At 44.1% G+C, this 13,931-nt stretch overlaps 1 protein-coding gene and 1 long non-coding RNA gene across 7 annotated transcripts in view; one reads left to right on the forward strand and one right to left on the reverse strand.

The window, feature by feature from the left end:
• The window catches only part of EXD3 (exonuclease 3'-5' domain containing 3), a 389,744-nt gene that overhangs the window by 191,656 nt on the left and 184,157 nt on the right, over nucleotides 1–13,931 (forward strand). The gene's annotated exons all lie outside the window — the stretch shown is intronic.
• The window catches only part of LOC143805343 (uncharacterized), a 242,591-nt gene that overhangs the window by 187,084 nt on the left and 41,576 nt on the right, over nucleotides 1–13,931 (reverse strand). The window contains exons 2-3 of the long non-coding RNA XR_013221224.1: nucleotides 13,794–13,872; nucleotides 11,530–11,632 (exon numbers count right to left, since the gene is read on the reverse strand). This is a non-coding gene — a long non-coding RNA (uncharacterized LOC143805343). The remainder of the gene's footprint in view (nucleotides 1–11,529; nucleotides 11,633–13,793; nucleotides 13,873–13,931) is intronic.

Below are 13,931 nucleotides of genomic sequence, written 5' to 3' on the forward strand. Positions count from 1 at the left end.
GACCTTTTGTGGCTTACCCTCCTTGTGGAGTGTGTCAATGACTGCCTTCTGGACATCTGTCAAGTCAGCAGTCTTCCCCATGATTGTGTAGCCTACTGAAACAGACTAAGGGACCTTTTTAAACGCTTAGGAAGCCTTTGCAGGTGTTTTATGTTGATTATTCTAATTTACTGAGATAATGACTTTTGGGTTTTCATTGGCTGTAAGCCATAATCATCAACATTAACAGAAATAAACACTTGAAATGGATCACTCTGTTTGTAATGACTATATAATACTAGATGGTGGCCGATTCTAACGCATTGGGTATTCTAGAATATGTATGTAGTTTATTTATGAAGTTTTCAGAATGATGCAATTTATACAAAGGATTCGGCCTGCTGGCCACGACCAATTAGCGAAGTGTGGTTCAAATTCCGCGCCAATTCGCGGCCGGACTGCGACTGTCGCTGATTGGTCACGCCCGGCCGCGAACAATCAGTGAAGCCAGGGCCGGCTCCAGGTTTTTGAGGGGCCCGGGCGAAAGAGTCTCAGTGGGACCCCCTCTTTAACACATACCACGATTCATGATGCACAGATACAGCAGAGAAATATAGCACAGCCACGTAGCGTATAACACAGCCCACGTAGTATATAGCACAGCCCACGTAGTATAGAACACAGCCACGTAGAATATTGCCCAGCCACCTAGTATATAGCACAGCCCACGTAGTAAATAGCACAGCCACTTAGTATATTGCCCAGCCACGTAGTATATTTCCCAGACACGTAGTATATTTCCCAGACACGTAGTATATTTCCCAGACACGTAGTATATTTCCCAGACACGTAGTATATTTCCCAGACACGTAGTATATTTCCCAGACACGTAGTATATTTCCCAGACACGTAGTATATAGCACAGTCACGTAGTATATAGCACAGACACGTAGTATATAGCACAGACACGTAGTATATAGCACAGACACGTAGTATATAGCACAGACGCGTAGTATATAGCACAGACGCGTAGTATATAGCACAGACGCGTAGTATATAGCACAGACGCGTAGTATATAGCACAGACACGTAGTATATAGCACAGACACGTAGTATATTGTCCAGCCACGTAGTATATTGCCCAGCCACGTAGTGTATTGCACAGCCACGTAGTATATAACCCAGGCCACGTAGTATAGAGCACAGCAATGTAGTTTATTGCCCAGCCACGTAATATATACCACAGCTACGTAGTACATAGGACAGCCCACATAGTATATAGCACAGAGATGTAGTATATAACACGGCCCACGCAGTATCTAACACGGCCCACGCAGTATATAGCAATGTGTATAAAAAGATTAGTCTGCACTCTGCCAAAGATTGTTGGAGGTGCTGGTGTAGTGGACAGAAGTCCAAAATTGCAATAATCAAAATTACACCGCACTCACAAGTGGAATATAGTGCAAGAATTGTTTACAATTTATTGTGTACATATACACATGAAATCATATCAAACATATATAGTGCAAAGCGTTACAAGTACATGACGTTTCGAACCCGCCGGGTCCTTAGTCATATATCGCTGTGGAAAAAATGCAAAACATAAATTAAAGCAACAAACAGAGGTCACCGATATCATCATAACATTTATAATGTGTACACAATAGGTATCCAAACCAAAGTAAATAGCCCCAAGGTCCAGAATTAGTTGAATAAATGAAAAATGAAAAAACTACACCGATTAAAAAAACGTGTCTGTACACCACAAACCACACAAGAGAGGGGAAAGAGTAATGGAAATATACCTTCTTCGTAAAAGTATAAGCAATTTTGATACAATCCCATATGGGAAAATGTGTTCAGTAGATATGCTGTGGGAAATAATGTAATAATAATTAAATAATAAAAGTTGTAAATAGCTCAGTGCAAGGATCAAGGAGAAATGAGCTGATCCATGTTACCTATGATAAGTATTAGTAGCGTCAAGGTAAGAGCATAAGTCACTGGAAGGCGGAACCTGCAAAGATGCAAGCATGCTAAGTATATAGATCACAAATGTAGTTTGTAAGGACACCTAAAATTTGCCCATGTATGTCTTACCCAGTCCTGCTATCATGGAAAGCGGTGCTCCCGCGCCCTGCTGGTGCTGAATGTGACAGCGGTGGTGTCTGTGGTGTTTAAATGCAGGTGTACCGCCGTATTGGCCGGAAGTGGCTGCCCTAATACCGGAAGTGACGCGGCGCGATGTACACTGCGTACCGCGCATGCGTGACGGTTGTCCAGAACGCTGAAGAAGCGTCAGGACATACTAACTAGCGCACTATATAGCAATGTGGTCACCATATCCCTGTTAAAAAAAAGAATGAAAATAAAAAATAGTGATATACTCACCCTCCATCGGCCCCCCGGATCCAGCCGAGGTGTTTACCGATGCTCCTCGCGACGCTCCGGTCCCAAGAGTGCATTGCGGTCTCGCGAGATGATGACGTAGCGGTCTCGCGAGACTGCTACGTCATCATCTCGCGAGACCGCAATGCATGGACCGGACCATCGCGAGGAGCTGGAAAGGCAACAGAAGGTGAGAATATAATGATTTTTTAATTTTTTTTATTTTTAACATTAGATCTTTTTACTATTGATGCTGCATAGGCAGCATCAATAGTAAAAAGTTGGTCACACAGTGTTAATAGCAGCGTTAACGGAGTGCGTTACACCGTGGCATAACGCGGTCCGTTAACGGTGCCATTAACCCTGTGTGAGCGCTGACTGGAAGAGAGTATGGAGCGGGCACTGACAGCAGGGGAGTAGGGAGCGGCCATTTCGCGGCTGCACTGTGCCCGTCGCTGATTGGTCAAAAAACAAACAATTAGGCGCACTGCCATATATATATTAGGAATATACCAAGGGTGCAATGTCAGTAATAGAAGCTAATTTTTGCAAAAATAGAAGAAAAGCATTACTGCAAAAGGAATTGCACACCATCCAATAATGAGAAACAAATATAATAAAATATAACAGGCTGATTTTATTAACACATCAATAAAACACCGCAAACAATTAAAACATAATTAAAAATACAAACCCCATCAAACACTCAGGTAGTGGAGACCATAACATAAGCATAGTATTATGACCCAGATTAAACCTAGTGACTCATGAGGCAGTGTACAATCTACTTACTCGGACAATGTCCTAAATGGCCCATATGCGCATACAGAGACACCCATATGCAAAAAGGTGAAAAAAAGGGGGCCGTTTGTCCAGGGTGATATAAAGCTAGCCAACTAACAGGTTAAAGGGTAACCAGTACATGATAATACTCCTAGGTCCCCTAGATGTAAACGGAGGAGACCCCCCATAAAGATACAACCTGGTGAAGACGCGATGCCCTACGCGTATCGCCTGGAAGACCAGGCTTCGTCAGGGAAGGTGTCAGTAGAGGCGTTTTGACAGCCTTAAATACCATGAGCGTAATAGCTCATAAGAGACCGGTGTGTGCGAGTACACGCAAGCCGGAAGAGGCCAGTTCCGCCGGGAGAGGGAAGCCGCGCATGGGCACAAGGGTCCAATAAACAGCGCCTGCGCCACATGACACGCAGAACTCCAACGCGCGCATGCGCATGAATAAGAGACATGAACAAAGGCGCCTGCGCCAACAAAGGTGCCGGGGTGCCATGACTATAAACCGAAAAGGAGCAACACGGTAACCACATGAGAATAAACAAGACGTATACATACGTGTGTGTTACCGCATAGCGCTCGATAAAAATATATACAACCAGGGTACCCCCATATACATAAGCCAACAGTAACGAGGAGAGTTGCCTATAACAGGATGGTAAGGATGGCAATATGGTAGGCAGGCCCATATACATAGCTGCAGCACCCGGATGGAATTGTGTTCGGGCACACATGTATACATGCGCCCGAAACCATGGTAGAATAGTAACACAGCAATGTGGTAGTATAGTATAAAGAGCACCAAAAGAGGTTCCCTAGGAGCAGTGTGGATATATTAATACGTGAGTAATAAGAGTAAATGCGGCAAGGAACCTAGAAACAAGGTAGGGATTTCCAAACAATGATTATACCAGGCCGCATACATGCCCCACACACTCATCCACTATAAGCCCCGGGGGCACACATCCATACAATCATGCTAGGTCCATACGCACACAAAATATAAGCCAGCAGTTTTAAATAAATTTTATTATAGAAAAACACACAATAATTAGTATATAATTAGTACACAAATCTATAACCAATAAATAGTAGAATTATACTGCAATCCAATGGCGTGGGTTATCATAACTCCACAATACAATGGCATTAAAATGTGCAAGGAGCAACCATCCTAGAACCTAATCAAAACGTAATGGATATTTATGCATCACCCCCCCAATGAGCCAAGTGAGAACCCTACCTCATGAGCCAATGTACACATAAGCATGGATACATCCTAGAAGCCAATGCTGGACGGCACAGTGTACATGTATAAAACAGGCCCTCACATACGGAGAGACCACAACCCAACCCAATAGCCCATTAGAAGACCACAACCCGGGTACACAAAACAGGAGACCAAGAGTCAAAGCAGGTATGTGTGGTATACAAACCCGCTTATATCAAAACCTTGATATTATGAATAGGGGTTCCCCAGACACAGATGGCCCCCAATCCAAAATCCAGAACCAAAGAGGCCACAACAGATGAAGGAGAGAACCATTTCTCCATGTCCAAAAACAAGTCCAGAGCAGGAAGACATAATTCTGCAGGTCCAAGTCACGATAAACCAATCAAAAGGGAGAATACTCATCCCAAGAATCCAGTGAATAATAATTCTTTGTTTAGACCTGCAGGAGTAACGGAGCCAAGGTTAAAAATCCATTTTGCCTCCATCCGTAAAAGTAATTGCCTATATGCCCCCCCCCCCCCTTCCTATTGGACATTTGGACATTATCCAATCCCACAACCCGCGTGTTGGCCACCTGGCCACCATGTTGAGCCAGGAAATGCGATGCTACTGGAGTAAGCAACCTACCCTTCGAAACATCAGTCAGTGCCAGATTGATGGTAGAGAAGTGCTTTTGTATTATGCGCCGCAACTCCTGGGATGTCTGACCCACATAAACCCATTGGCACGGGCAAATGAGGGCGTAAATAACATGAGTCGTTTTACAGTTAACATAAGACCGTAATTTGTGCTTTCTCCCATCCCCCGGATTAACAAAGAATTCCTGGTCAGGTGCATATGTGGGCAGATGTTACAATTGCCACATGCAAACGACCCATGAAGATCAATACCCTGATGAAGCTTAATGGTTTGTCTTTTATAGTGGCTCCTAGTCAAGAGATCCCTAAAATTAGGGGCTCTTCTGGCCGTAAGCTGTGGCTGGTCCCTCACCACCATAGAGGTACAAAGATCGGTAGTAAGGATACCCCAGTGCTTCTGAAGGATGGTTCTGATCTGGGGCCAGTTGTCATTGTAATTGGTGATAAATCTCGGCTTGCTATCCCGTACCTTATTGTGGTACGTTGATTGGTCGTGGCCGTTTGACCGCGACCAATCAGCGACTTGGGATTTCCGTGACAGACAGACAGACAGAAAGACGGAAGTGACCCTTAGACAATTATATAGTAAATTTGAGTTTCACTGTTTGTATTGAAGAAATTAAATTAACGTATTGATGATATTCTAATTTAGTGAGAAGCACTTGTACATACATAGATGCCTTTCTTAATTCCATACAGTATGGACTGTGAGGTTTTTACACTGCAGTTTGGTGACCAGAGAAGCTGCAAAGTCTTATCGTTTGCTTGTAATCTACTGTAGTTTGTGAGAAGTGCAGTTAAGAATACTGCCGCCTCCTGGCCGACATAAAGGTGAAAACTTCTATATGGCACTCTCCTCAAACTATGCATCACTCAGGATCCACCTCATTAGTGGAAGATCAATGATGATTTGGGAATTTATACGTCTATGAACATGATGGCAACCAGTGACCAGCTAAATAGTGCCTGAAACCTCATATCTATCAGGTGTCTTGAATAATCACTTGTGCTAAAGCTTCTGCCGATGGTTGGATTTTAGGGACTATCTGTAGGCGCCTTAAGGGTTAAGAGGTGTCTGCTGCGGATCACAGAGCAGTCAGTCTGCTCAGGAACAAAGGCACGTTGTGTGGGTGTTTGTACACAGATTACATGTGTGACCTGCTTAGTTTGTATAATGGCTTTTCTTTTTTCTCTGTGGCCATATTACTCCATGCACCCAAATACCGTAAAAACAGCGCAATGCAGGAGCAAACTCTTCATTTTGCATGATAAAAGGAATATCTGAGAACAGTAAATTATCCCCGGGGATTAGTAACTTAAAGGCAATCTGTCAGCAGAATTTTGCTACTTCATCTGAGAGGAGGGTAATGTAGGCAAGGAATCCAACGCTGTGCCACATAGATTACTGGGTGCAGCCCTTTTTAGGCTAAGTACACACTTGCGTTTGGCTGGTCTGCGTATGGCTGCATACATCCTCCCTTAAGCTCCGCCTACACCCCACCTACAGTACTTCCGCATGCGTCCTGCGTACCTATCTTTAAGGCTACGTTCACACTAGCATTGTGCGCCGCTGCGTCGGCGACGCAACGCACAACGCACGCAAAAACGCGTCAAACGCACGCAAAAACGCTGCGTTTTGCGACGCATGCGTCGGTTTTTGCCGAAAATCGGACGCAAGAAAAATGCAACTTGTTGCGTTTTCTTGGTCCGACGCTTGCGTCAAAAAAGACGCATGTGTCGCACAACGCAACAAAAAAAACGCATGCGTCCCCCATGTTAAGTATAGGGGCGCATGACGCATGCGTCGCCGCTGCGTCGCCGACGCAAACCCGACGCACATTAGCTTAACGCTAATGTGAACGTAGCCTAACATTGGGTATGCAGGGACATGCGTTGTATGCTAATGCGTCCACATGCAGAGTTTTGATGTGCCCGTCGACCGCACGGTAGCGCAACTTTTTGGGGAAGTAGGCGGAGCATGTACGCAGCCATACGCAGGTGTGTAACCAGCCTTACACAGTCGGAGTTTTTATATTTATCAATGCAGCATAGCTGAGAAAGCTGCCCACACCACTGCTACCCCCGCCAGGGTCTGTATGTACAAAGTCCATGGACAGTGAGCTACCTATCACAAGAGGGGGCGTTGCTGGACTAGTGTAGTCCCCAATGTTAAAGAAGTTAACTTCTTGGACGACTTCTTCTCATACCCCAGTGCTTGGCTCCGATAAAATAAAAAACCTCTACTCACCTGCCGTGCTGGCACTGTTCTTGTGGTGTGTGCACTCGCTCTCCTCAGGACTGAGCATGGCTGTTATGACACGTGAGCCCGGTGCCCAATCAGCGCCGGCGTCACTGGTCCCGCCTCCTGTGGAATTGAACATGAAGAGGAAGTGAGAGATCGGCTGCTGCCCGGACTGCCTCTTCATGTCCGATTTGTCTGAAGACTGGTACAGTGATGCCGCGCTGATTGGGCATCAGGGTCACATGTCACAGCAAGCACACAATAGGCCCGGAACTGTGAGTGCTGACACCGCTGGAATGGCGCCAGCACAGGAGGGGAGTTGAAGGGTTTTTATTTTATCGGGGCCAAATATTTAGATCACTACTTGGACAATCCCTTTAATCTCTTAGTGATAAATCCTTCATAGATTGTAAACAACAGCACACACTCTGACAAGTGACACATCAATGAATTCTGTGTTTCTGCCTCCATCGCTTGCTGTCCTCAGGTTACATTTCAAAAACCTGCTGACAGATTACCTTTAATCTGAGAAGTATTAGTAGTAGGCATAGAAAATTGTGTTTTATCAACCTAGTGATCCAACAATAAACTGTGCTGCCAGCAAAATGAAAAATCCATCTATATCACTTATTGCTAACAAAAGCAGTGAAATAGAAAAAGCAAAAAATTCTTATTAACCAATAAAATCATTTTTTTATTAAATAATTTTAAAATATAGGCACCATTACAATAATAAATCATAAACCATATACCTCAGATGTGAGGGACTGATCGACTACTGATCTCTTTAAACACAGAGTATATACTATTGATACAAAAAGTATTAAATATCATTAGCTGAACAAGGGGATATGTCTTACCCCCTAATACACGTGGTATCAAAGCCACAATCAATGAATACATGAAGGGGAATGCAAAAACCCTAGCCAGCTTAAAGTGAATCCCTTCTACCGCAACATTAAATACCTTAGACTTCCATATTAACCCCCAACAATCTGAGGCAAACTGTCCTATGTTGTCAGAACGGGGAAAACAAATAACCGCTGTACCTACTAATGTGTGAGAAGAGTGTCCAGTCCCTCTACCCCGACACGCGTTTCGTCTACACTTCTTCAGGGGGCGACACTATATATATATATATATATATATATATATATATATATATATATATATATATATATATATATATATATATATATATATATATATATATTCCAATATTAGATAAAAAGATGAGAGCACTCACCAGTCTTCTTAGGATATAAACTTTATTACAAAAATGTTCATATTAGTTCCATGGCCGGAGCTACTAGAGCTTTAGCTCTTGTGAGCAGGGGAGAACCAAGACGACGGCCGTTTCGTGCTGTGCCTGCACTTCTACGGGTCAATCCCGGGATTGACCCGTAGAAGTGCAGGCACAGCACGAAACGGCCGTCGTCTTGGTTCTCCCCTGCTCACAAGAGCTAAAGCTCTAGTAGCTCCGGCCATGGAACTAATATGAACATTTTTGTAATAAAGTTTATATCCTAAGAAGACTGGTGAGTGCTCTCATCTTTTTATCTAATATTGGACTATTTATGACTTTGGCAGAGGTGCACCCCAAGTCAGGATTGGCGGACTGCTTTGATTAACGCTGGATCATTACACAGCCTGTATTGGTGAATGAATTGTTGCAGGAAGTGCCACCTTACACTTTAACTTTTTGTGGATTGATATATATATATATATATATATATATATATATATATATATATATATATATATATATATATATATATATATATATATATATATATATATATATCTATATATATAATTGTCTAAGGGTTTTTCCGTCTGTCTGTCTGTCTTTCTGTCTGTCTGTCTGTCTGTCTGTCTGTCCTGGAAATCCCGCGTCTCTGATTGGTCGAGGCCGCCAGGCCTCGACCAATCAGAGACGGGCACAGCATGGCGACGATGATGTCATAATGGAAATCCCACGTCTCTGATTGGTCGAGGCCGCCAGGCCTTGACCAATCAGCGACAGGCACAGTATCGACGTAGATGTCATAATGGTTGCCATGGCGATGATGATGTCATAAAGGTTGCCTCAACCAATCAGCGACGGGCACAGTCTGCCGCGAATTCTGGAATCATCATTGTCCATATACTACGGGGACATGCATATTCTAGAATACCCGATGCGTTAGAATCGGGCCACAGTCTAGTATATATATAATTGTCTAAGGGTTTTTCTGTCTGTCTGTCTGTCTGTCCCGTTTATTCATTCGCTGATTGGTCGAGGCCGCCAGGCCTCGACCAATCAGCGACGGGCACAGCATGGCGACGATGATGTCATAATGGAAATCCCGCGTCTCTGATTGGTCGAGGCCGCCAGGCCTCGACCAATCAGCGACGGGCACAGTATCGACGTAGATGTCATAATGGTTGCCATGGCGACGATGATGTCAAAAAGGTTGCCTCGACCAATCAGCGATGGGCACAGTCGGAATCATCATTGTCCATATACTACGGGGACATGCATATTCTAGAATACCCGATGCGTTAGAATCGGGCCACAATCTAGTCTATATATATAATTGTCTAAGGGTTTTTCCGTCTGTCTGTCTGTCTGTCTGTCTGTCTGTCTGTCTGTCTGTCTGTCTTTCTGTCTGTCTGTCTGTCTGTCTGTCTGTCTGTCCTGGAAATCACTCCATATAAGGTATGGTCTACAAACAGGATACCTTATATGGAGTGGTCGGCGGTTTGTAGACCATACCTTATATGGAGTGGTCGGCGGTTTGTAGACCATACCTTATATGGAGTGGTCGGCGGTTTGTAGACCATACCTTATATGGAGTGGTCGACGGTTTGTCGGGCGGCCTCGACCAATCAGAGATGGGCACAGCATGGCGACGATGATGTCATAATGGTTGCCATGGCGACGATGATGTCATAAAGGTTGCCTCGACCAATCAGCGACGGGCACAGTCTGCCGCGAATTCGCCTCGACCAATCAGCGACGGGCACAGTATCGACGTAGATGTCATAATGGTTGCCATGGCGACGATGATGTCATAAAGGTTGCCTCGACCAATCAGCGACGGGCACAGTCTGCCGCGAATTCTGGAATCATCATTGTCCATATACTACGGGGACATGCATATTCTAGAATACCCGATGCGTTAGAATCGGGCCACAATCTAGTATATATATAATTGTCTAAGGGTTTTTCCGTCTGTCTGTCTGTCTGTCTGTCCTGGAAATCCCACGTCTCTGATTGGTCGAGGCCGCCAGGCCTCGACCAATCAGCGACGGGCACAGCATGGCGATGATGATGTCATAAAGGTTGCCTCGACCAATCAGCGACGGGCACAGTCTGCCGCGAATTCGCCTCGACCAAACAGCGACGGGCACAGTATCGACGTAGGTGTCATAATGGTTGCCATGGCGACGATGATGTCATAAAGGTTGCCTTGACAAATCAGCGACAGGCACAGTCTGCCGCGAATTCTGGAATCATCATTGTCCATATACTACGGGGACATGCATATTCTAGAATATTCGATGCGTTAGAATCGGGCCACAGTCTAGTATGTATGTATATATATGTATATATATATATATATATATGTATATGTATATGTATATGTATATATATATATATATATATATATATATATATATATATATATATATATATATATATATATATATATATATATATACATATACATATATACATACAGTATCCTGAAATGCTCTGTGCTGCCTTCCCCTCCATCTTCACCAAGCTAGTCATAACCAAGTGGACAAGTCACTGTCCACATTTCTTCTCCTGAAATACTCTGTGCATCTGTGGATGTTTAAATGCTCTTTTTGGCTAAGACACAACAAAAAAAGAAAAAGGCCAAGCATTTCAGCATAGAGTAATTGTGCTTCATCCGTGTTCCTTTCAACATACTGCCACATGGTGCTTCTTTTCTATCAATCCAAAACCTACTTTTTTTTTATAGGGATGGTGTTGACCTATCCGTGTGCCCCTCTGCACTCTACGACCATGTCACTTGTGTATATTACATTATTCCTATATGGTGGTAAATGATCTGATCGGAATTTAAGAATTTGGCTGGGAATAATGAATTAATTCACTATAAGTAAGCCGAGATCGTGAACAAAAAAATTTCCTTTAGTCGTTCAGACCAGATTCGCGCCGTGCTGATGCACGTTTTTTTGCTTGCACACTAGAGGTTAAATTGTATCCATTTTTTTACCTTTCACGGAGATCTTCACTCTCTGGAACGCATGGAGCTGGTGAACTGTCACGAAATGTATTTTGTAGAACGAGTTTTTCTGGTTTGTAACTCTAACTGCGCACTAGAAAGCCAAGATAAAAGTGAGAGGAGATGGTGAAGGGGGTCATATAGGAAAATGATTGCAGCTTTTGTCCATTTCATTGTGTACATACAGGGAGGTTTTGATGGTTTTCTTACCTTCGTGTCCTAGGTCCCAATAACTGCAAATAAAGTGCAATTTGTAAGGCTATGTGCACACGTTCAGTAAAGTGTGCAGAATTTTCCTGAGAAAATCCTGACTACTTTCGCAGGAAATCAGCATGTGTATTTTTCGCGTTTTTCTCGCGTTTTTTGCACAGATTTTTTGCATCTTTTTCCAGAGCTTCCCAATGCAATAAATAGCAGGAAATCCGCAAAATTAATGAACATGCTGCGTTTTTTTCCACAACTTGTGCACAAAAATTGCGGAATGCATTAAAAATGATGGGATGTTTAATGTATGCGTTTTTTAAGCGTTTTTGCCTCGGAAAACCACCGAAAAAAAAGCAAAAAATCCGGAACGTGTGCACATAGCCTTAAAGGCCATGCACTGTACCAACAGAGGCTAATAGTGCAGAATAACCTCGTTATATAGGAGTGGACAAGAGGACAAGCCGCACTTCTGACCCTTAGTTTATCAAGGATGCAATAACTATAAGGGCCCAAAATAGGTACAGAGTAAGTGGGAGATCTCCTGTTATGGCAGCTCCGAGCATTGGGAATCTCTCAGCATATTGTCTTAGGGTACCGTCTCACAGTGGCACTTTTGTCGCTACGACGGCACGATCCGTGACGTTCCAGCGATATCCATACGATATCGCTGTGTCTGACACGCAGCAGCGATCAGGGACCCTGCTGAGAATCGTACGTCGTAGCAGATCGTTTGGAACTTTCTTTCGTCGCTGGATCTCCCGCTGTCATCGTTGGATCGGTGTGTGTGACACCGATCCAACGATGCGTTCGCTTGTAACCAGGGTAAACATCGGGTTACTAAGCGCAGGGCCGCGCTTAGTAACCCAATGTTTACCCTGGTTACCGTCGTTAATGTAAAAAAAACAAACAGTACATACTCACATTCCGGTGTCCGTCAGGTCCCTTGCCGTCTGCTTCCCGCACTGACTGACTCCCGGCCGTAAAGTGAAAGCACAGCACAGCGGTGACGTCACCGCTGTGATCTGCTTTCACTTTACGGCCGGGAGTCAGTCAGTGCGGGAAGCATACAGCAAGGGACCTGACGGACACCGGAATGTGAGTATGTACTGTTTTTTTTCTTTATTACATTTACGATGGTAACCAGGGTAAACATCGGGTTACTAAGCGCGGCCCTGCGCTTAGTAACCCGATGTTTACCCTGGTTACCCGGGGACTTCGGCATCGTTGGTCGCTGGAGAGCTGTCTGTGTGACAGCTCTCCGGCGACCACACAACGACTTACCAACGATCACGGCCAGGTCGTATCGCTGGTCGTGATCTTTGGTAAATCGTTTTGTGAGACGGTACCCTTATTAGCCTTGTCAAGCTGGGAGATCAAGATTGCAACTGGCCATCTGTTGTTGACCCATCAGTTTCCTGACCACCAATCACATGCATGCTTATCACTCTTGGTACATAAGGATCAGACATGTTGGATTTCAACATGCCTCATCCTTCTTTCTTCTATCCTCAGCTTTCTAAGGAGCATTGAGAGGCCCCCACACACATTACATGGTCTGAGAATTCAGACTTAATTTAAAGGTGTTTTCCCGAGTGTGAAACCTGAAATTCCCCATTTATTTCTGTCCCATCTGAATACAGGGCTTAACCCTGGCCCCGCGGTTGCTCCAAGGTGACATTTGTGCAGGCTGACCCTGGCGGCACAGTCCTGTAGTCCTGGCTCCTTCCCACAATCTGTCTTTTTCTTCCCTGCCAAGATCTCAGCATCTTCAGAAATGTAGCCGGGCGGTAAGGTCAGGAATGGAGGAACGCAGCCAGATTCAGGGGGTCTTTAAACTTTGTCCTGTATTCAATCCCCCAATCTGCTTCCCTAGAGACTAATTCCTGTACCTCGGTTCCTGTCCTAAGTGCTCTATATTAAAAGAAAAAAAATGGGTTTGGTACCGTGTTAGCCAGTTGAAAAAATAATGCTCTCAGTATGAAAGCAGTCCCGAAAGCTTGATTTGTAACATCATTTATTTTATTTTTGTTAGCTATTAAAAGGTATCATACCTACAAGATTATCTTGTTTTTCACACTGAGAGCATGTAGTGCAATATGACGATGGCTGAATGAATCTGGTGCTGACTATCTGCAACAAAACAGAAAGATTTGTTCATTTTGCTACCAAGAATAGTAGTTACCATTCTG

Source organism: Ranitomeya variabilis, chromosome 2 (assembly GCF_051348905.1).
Source record: "Ranitomeya variabilis isolate aRanVar5 chromosome 2, aRanVar5.hap1, whole genome shotgun sequence".
Lineage (NCBI taxonomy): Eukaryota > Metazoa > Chordata > Amphibia > Anura > Dendrobatidae > Ranitomeya > Ranitomeya variabilis.